The sequence below is a fragment of the Peromyscus leucopus genome, chromosome 2, assembly GCF_004664715.2.
Source record: "Peromyscus leucopus breed LL Stock chromosome 2, UCI_PerLeu_2.1, whole genome shotgun sequence".
In the NCBI taxonomy this organism is placed as follows: Eukaryota; Metazoa; Chordata; class Mammalia; order Rodentia; family Cricetidae; genus Peromyscus; species Peromyscus leucopus.
Window position 1 is genome coordinate 123,391,728 of NC_051064.1, and position 7,275 is coordinate 123,399,002.

Consider the following 7,275-nt stretch of genomic DNA (forward strand, 5'->3'; position numbering starts at 1 on the left):
AAAAGAGTTTCACTGGGGAAACAAACTACTCTTACGGGTAGACTGCATGCCCAGCACTAGATGGCTAACAGAAAATGAACTCAATGGCTTATTCGAGTGTTCTTGGTCCCATAATGTCATGTCAGGACTTATTTATTTCTTCTTCTTCTTCTTCTTCTTCTTCTTCTTCTTCTTCTTCTTCTTCTTCTTCTTCTTCTTCTTCTTCCTCTTCCTCTTCCTCTTCCTCTTCCTCTTCCTCTTCCTCTTCCTCTTCCTCTTCCTCTTCCTCCTCCTCTCCCCTTCCCCCCACTCTCCATATAACAGCCCCAGCTATCCTGGAACTAGCTCTGCAGACCAGCCTGGCTCTTTCCTCTTTTTTAGCCCTACAGGATATTTGTGTATATATTATAGCTTCCAGTTTGGGGTTTTTAATGGGATTCCTGGGTGTGTGAACAAGTGGGTTTGTCCGTCTAAATCTGTTTCTTGTTCCTTTTCTTGGCCTCTTTTCCTTCTGTTTGTTTGTTCATATTCTGATGTGTTAGTTTTGTTACTTTATTTTATTATTATCTAGAAGAAGCCTGTTTGTTTTCTAATGAGAAACAAAGGGGACGGATCTGAATGGGAGGGGAGGGGGGAAGAACTGGGGGAATAGAGGGGAGAAAACCATAATCAAGATACACGATATGAGAAAACAAATCTATTTTTAACAAAAGGGGGGAAAGATTGCACTGTGTTTTATACTGTGATAGAAACAGAAGACCTTGGGGACAGGAAATGAAAAGGATATGGCTCAAAGCTATGTGTTTGTGGGTCAAAGCTGACAAGGGTTGGAGTGTCATAATTAGTTTCCACTGTCAACTTGATACAACCCAGAGTCTTATGGGAAGAAGGACCCTCAATTACACAGTGACTCAGTTACATTGTCTCCGTCAAATTGGTCTGTGGGCATGTCTATGGGAGTATTTTTTTTTTTATTTTAACTACTAATTAATGTAGGAGGACTCAGCCCACTGTGGTTGGTGCCATCCCCTAGGCAGGTGAGCCTGAAATGTATAAGAAAGACAGCCGAACATGCCAGAAGAAACATTCCTCCGCTGTCTCCGCTCCAGTTCTCGCTCCCAGGTTCCTGCCTTGAGCTCACTTGCTCCGGCTCCCCTCAATCATGTGTAACCTGTAAGCTGAAACAAACGCTTCCCTTCCCATGTTGGCTTTGGTCATGGTGTTTATCACAGGAACAGAGAGAAACCCAGGACCGCTGAGGTCTTCAGTCATTTGATCATAGCAATGGGAAGCTGCCTGCTACAGCAACTTCTCACCCTCCTCTTCATCATCTCCGTCACAGGGCATTGGAGACTATGAAGCTGTAGCTGAGGAGACGTCTCAGCTTAGTCAGTTCAGAACTTGCTGCTCAGGCATGAAGACCTGAATTTGATTTCTAGTACCCATGCAAAAATAAAGGAAGGAAGGAAGGAAGGAAGGAAGGAGGGAGGGAGGGAGGAAGGAAGGAAGGAAGGAAGGAAGGAAGGAAGGAAGGAAGGAAGAAAGAAAGAAAGAAAGAAAGAAAGAAAGAAAGAAATAAAGAAAGAAAGAAAAAATGAAGCTGGGCATGGTGGCACGTGCCAGCAACCCCGACGCTGGGAGGTAGAGACAGGCAGATCCCTAGGGCTTATTAGTGAGCCAGCCTAGCCTAATCAGTGAGCTTCCGTCCTGAGAGGGACCCTGTCTCCAAAGAAGTGGATGGCATTTGAGGATGACACCCAAGGTTGTCCTCTAGCCTCCACAGGTGTGAGCACCCACATGCACATGCACACACTTGCAAAAGACTTACGGAAACACATTTTCACTAACCTCTCTCTCTCTCTCTCTCTCTCTCTCTCTCTCTCTCTCTCTCTCTTTCTCTCTCTCTCTCTAGCGTGGATGTGTGTGTGTTCATGTGTCTGTGAGTGCCAGCGCGTATGTGCAGAGGTGGAGGTCAGAGGACAACCTCCGGTGTCCATCTTCACCTTCCATGTCCTTCTGAGGCAAGGCTCTCGTTCGCCTCTGCAGATGCTAGCTGGCCTGAGAACTTCAGGGCATTCTCCCATCCCCAGCTCCAAGCTCACTGTGGACATGCTAGGATTACAGACAGGTCTGGACTCTGCTCCTCACCCTTGCTTGGCAAACACTTTATCCAGCCGAGTATTTGCTGACTTTATAAGTATTTAAGAATCACTAGTAAGGAGCTGGGTGTGGTGGTACACACCTTTTTTTTTTTTAAGACAGGGAATGTTTTATTTAAAACCCATCAGTGAGATGGACAGCTTGGGTCTATGACAAATCATTCACGTTTAAAGCATAAGTCAGTAACTGTATGAAAGCACACATTGCCACATACAAATTAACTGACCAGACCATAACTTTCTATGTCAGAACAGAATAACTTCCCCGTAAAAGCAGCACCTTCATGACATTTAATTTAGTATTCCTCTCCTTCTTCCTCACCCTCTCCTTCAACAGAATCCACACCCACTTCCTCATAATCCTTCTCCAGGACAGCCATGTCCTCACGGGCCTCAGAGAACTCCCCCTCCTCCATGCCCTCACCCACATACCAGTGCACAAAGGCACGCTTGGCGTACATCAGATCAAACTTGTGATCTAGGCGAGCCCAGGCCTCAGCGATGGCTGTGGTGTTGCTCAGCATGCACACAGCCCTCTGGACCTGGCCAGGTCTCCACCAGGTACCACGGTGGGAGGCTGGTAATTAATGCCAACCTTGAAGCCAGTGGGGCACCAGTCCACAAACTGGATGGTACGCTTGGTCTTGATGGTGGCAATGGCAGCATTGACATCTTTGGGGACCACATCACCACGGTACAGCAGGCAGCAAGCCATGTATTTACCATGGCGAGGGTCGCATTTCACCATCTGGTTGGCTGGCTCAAAGCAGGCATTGGTGATCTCTGCTACAGAAAGCTGCTCATGGTAGGCTTTCTCAGCAGAGATGACAGGGGCATAGGTGGCCAGAGGGAAGTGGATGCGAGGGTAGGGCACCAGATTGGTCTGGAATTCTGTCAGGTCAACATTCAGGGCCCCATCAAATCTGAGGGAAGCAGTGATGGAAGACACAATTTGACCTATCAACCTATTTAGGTTAGTGTAGGTTGGGCGCTCAATGTCGAGGTTTCTACGACAGATGTCATAGATGGCCTCGTTGTCTACCATGAAGGCACAATCAGAGTGCTCCAGAGTGGTGTGGGTGGTGAGGATGGAATTGTAGGGCTCAACCACAGCAGTGGAAACCTGGGGGGCTGGGTAGATGGAGAAATCCAGCTTGGACTTCTTTCCGTAATCAACAGAGAGCCTCTCCATCAGCAGGGAGGTGAACCCAGAGCCAGTTCCCCCGCCAAAGCTGTGGAAAACCAAGAAGCCCTGAAGACCTGTGCACTGGTCAGCCAGCTTGCGGATTCGGTCCAAGACAAGGTCAATGATCTCCTTGCCAATGGTGTAGTGGCCCCGGGCATAGTTATTGGCAGCATCCTCCTTGCCCGTGATGAGCTGCTCAGGGTGGAAGAGCTGGCGGTAGGTCCCAGTGCGAACTTCATCTATAACCGTGGGTTCCAGGTCTACGAACACGGCCCTGGGCACATGCTTGCCAGCGCCTGTCTCACTGAAGAAGGTGTTGAAGGAGTCATCTCCTCCCCCAATGGTCTTGTCACTGGGCATCTGGCCATCAGGCTGGATGCCATGTTCCAGGCAGTAGAGTTCCCAGCAGGCATTGCCGATCTGGACACCAGCCTGGCCAACGTGGATGGAGATGCACTCACGCATGGTTGTTGCTTCGCGGTTGCCGGGAGGATGGCGGAGGCGAGGAGGAGGTGTTGCTTCTTACAGCGCGACTCTTAGGCGGTCGATGTAAGAGAACCTCGGTACACACCTTTAATCCTAGCACTTGGGAGGCAGAAGTCACTTGGTCTAACAGTGTGTACCAGACCATCCAGAGCTACATAGTGAGACCTTGTCTCAAAAAAAAAAAAAAAAAAAAGAAAGGACACACAAGACCCTGTCTCAAAATAACAACAGCAACAAAAAACAAAACCCAAAACCTAGCCTAACTAACTTCACCCCTTCTGTACTTTAAGGAGTGCCAAATTAAAGTGTTCATTATTGAGAGACTTTGATTTCAATGTAAAGAAAAGTCAATGGGGCCAATATACTCCCAATTAAACTAGATAGGGGGAACACCTGCCTTTCCCAGCAGTATGGAAATCCACACCACAACTTGAGCTTCTAGTCTGGCTGAAGCTCGCTCTCCCGACTCTACTTACCGTCCTGTGTTCCCTCTATTAAGTGTTATCCAGCCCAGAGAGTCACCAGAAAACCGCAGCGCTGAATGAGGCTGCATCGTTGGTGGGGTTTTGTTTTGTTTTGTTTCTTGTCAACTTGATACAAGCTGGATGATGTAGTATGAAGAGGATGCTTTCCACTCACTACAAGACTCTCCTCAACGGGTGGAGTTACCAGAGCTGAGGTCCAGAACCGGGGAATTCTGAATTGTTCTTCATGCCGGGGTGAAATAAGCCTGGAGATGGGAGGGGAGGAAAGGAAAATCAGAACCTCCTGAAAGCTGGGGGAGTGTGTAAAGCGCTGCATGGTAGTGAGGACTCCAGGGTGCTCGGGCAACTGAGAGGAGTTGGGAGATGGGATTTCCTCCTGCTCTGAAGTCTAAGTGTACCTCACCTATGATAGACATTTGTTTCAAACTGGGAGGGACCTGAGCGGTGGAGAGTTCGTTTTACTTGAGAGAAGCCTTGGGTTTGAGCCACACAAACAAGACAAACGACACTTCATTTTCCTATCACCCATTCTCAAATATTTTATTTATTTATTAGAATGTATTTATTTTTATTTTGTGTATGGGATTTTTGCCTGCATGGATGTTTGTGCACTAAGGGTACACAGTGCCCCATGGAAGCCAGAAGAGGGTGTTGGATCCCTTGGAGCTGGAGTTAGAGATGTTCGTGAGCCACCATGTGGGTGCTGGAGATCAGACCCCATTCCTCTGGTGCTTTTAACTTCTGAGCCGTCTCTCCAGTTCCCCTCAAATCTTTTGGAATACCCTAATACCCAAATGAATGTTAAGAATGAGTGGTGCTCGTAGAATGTGCAAGAAAGACATGAGATGGTACTTGTAGAATGAATCCCAGGGAAGAAGATACACCCAGTGGTAGAGTACTTCCCTGGGACAAGCAAAGCCTTGATTTCCATTCCCAGTACCACAAGGAGAAAAGGAGAAGGAATCCAAAAACCAGAAGGATAGCCCGAGAATGCAATCCCCGGAAATTCAGGATTCTTCAGGGACAGTGTAGAATCCCCCATAGGTTTAGGACTGGAGTTAGAGCTGATTTGAAGTGGCCTCCAAGGATTAATAGCTTTTCACATTCACAGGTATGTCCGCACCCGGGGGCGAGCCTCACCCTGTTCTCCTTCCTCTTGTCCTCCATTCCTGTGGGCAGATGTACCTTGCACTTGTCAACAATGAAGGCTGCCAATCAGCGCTGCTTAGCATAACCTTGAAGTCACACTGCCCACACTCTTCTTACCAGACAGGGAGAGACACCACTTAGAGAGCAGGCACCCGTTCCTAACTTGCACCCGGCAGCCCTACTACGGTGTAGAGATAGCCCTAACACCCCCCCCCCACACACACACACACACACTCTATCAGAACAGGACGGGGAAGCCTGTACCTCCCACTTCTGCCCTATGGTGCACCTCCTTGCCTACTTTCCCTTGGAGGTCTCTACAGTTCTCCACTGGGGCTTCCTGTCCTAGCCACCTCGCTCCCATAATTAGCAAAGCTGCCCCTCTCACAAAGGACTCGAGACTTCTCTGGGCAAGGAAGAGCAGTTTTCTTTCTTTGATCCCTGTCCTTTCAAAGAGTGCTCTTTTAGGCCTGCTGGGAATACCGGGCAAGCCTATTGAAGAGTCAGGTACCTCTTAATGACTTCTCCCTTTTCTACACAATGGCACAAAGGCTCTGCCAGAGCTTTGAAACCAAACCCTGAGAATCCTCCAGGCTGCGCCTGGGCCGTGTTACAAGGAGTCCCGAGAAAAGGAGAAGGAGGGCGACTCCGCCTGCGGCTCTCTTCGCCTTGCCCCTGTTAGTGTTTCCTTCTGAAACAAGGGCACAGGGGCTCAGGGAAGTTCCGTAGCTTGCCCGTGGTTACTCTCCCACTTGGCTGTGAGCTGGAAGTCTATCAAATTTGGAACCTCGCATGCGCAAGGCAGGCTCGCTACCACTGAGTCACGGCCGCAGCTGCTCAGGTCTAGATCGACTCCATCCTTGTCCATGCCCTGCAACGAACCACCTACCTCGTGTTCCCTGGGAAGGGGGCTAGAACCGAAGTCCAGAGGTGTGTCTTAGTCCGGTTTGTGCTGCTATAACAGAATTTCTGAGGCTGCATAATTCATAACGAATTGAAATTGATTCAGGCCTTGGGTCTGGCGCCTGGGAAATCCAGGTTCCCAGGATCCCATGTGATGTGGGTTTAATGTGGTGAAAGATGCTACTCAGTAAGAAAACATGAGGAGACTGGGCATGCGTTGACAGGACACCTGCTCCTGTAATACTGTTAACACATCCATGATAGTTCTGTCCCGGAGACACCTGGTTAAAACTGTTTATGTATTACTATTGTTGTGGGAAGGCATGATGTGTCAGGAAGGTGCGTGGGCAGACCAGAGGCTGACATTATGGAGTCGGTGTCCTTCCTCCACCTTTACAAGGACTCTTGGGAATCCAACTCAGGTCATCAGACTTGCATACCAAGTACCTCTACCCATTGAGCCGTCTTGCCAGCCTTTGAAAGGTTCCATGCCAACATGGACACATCAAGAATTGAGTTTCTTTTGTTTTTTTGTTTTTTTTTGTTGTTGTTGTTGTTGTTTTGAGTTTTTTGTTTTGGTTTGGTTTTTGGTTTTGGTTTTTCTCTGTGTAGCCCTGGCTATCCTGGAACTTACTCTGTAGACCAGGCTGGCCTCGAACTCTGAGATTTGGCTGCCTCTGCCTCCTGAGGGCTGGGATTAAAGTCATGGGTCACCAAGCCCGGTAAGAACTGAGTTTCTAACACATGAATTTTTGTGACACATTCCAGCTGTGGTAGGGTACCAGGAGGTCTGGTGTCACTCCATGCCTCTGCTCTGGATTGGAGAACGGGGCTGAGCTGCCCTGGCCTGCTCAACTTGGCCTCCGCGTTTGTGCAGCTAAGGAAAAGGAAGAACACTTAGTAATAACAGATTTGAGAAGTATTTTGA

At 48.5% G+C, this 7,275-nt stretch overlaps 1 pseudogene; it reads right to left on the bottom strand.

Moving 5' to 3' along the window:
• Positions 1–2,222: 2,222 nt before the first annotated feature.
• On the bottom strand, positions 2,223–3,818 carry LOC114681163 (annotated as a pseudogene).
• Positions 3,819–7,275: the final 3,457 nt, after the last annotated feature.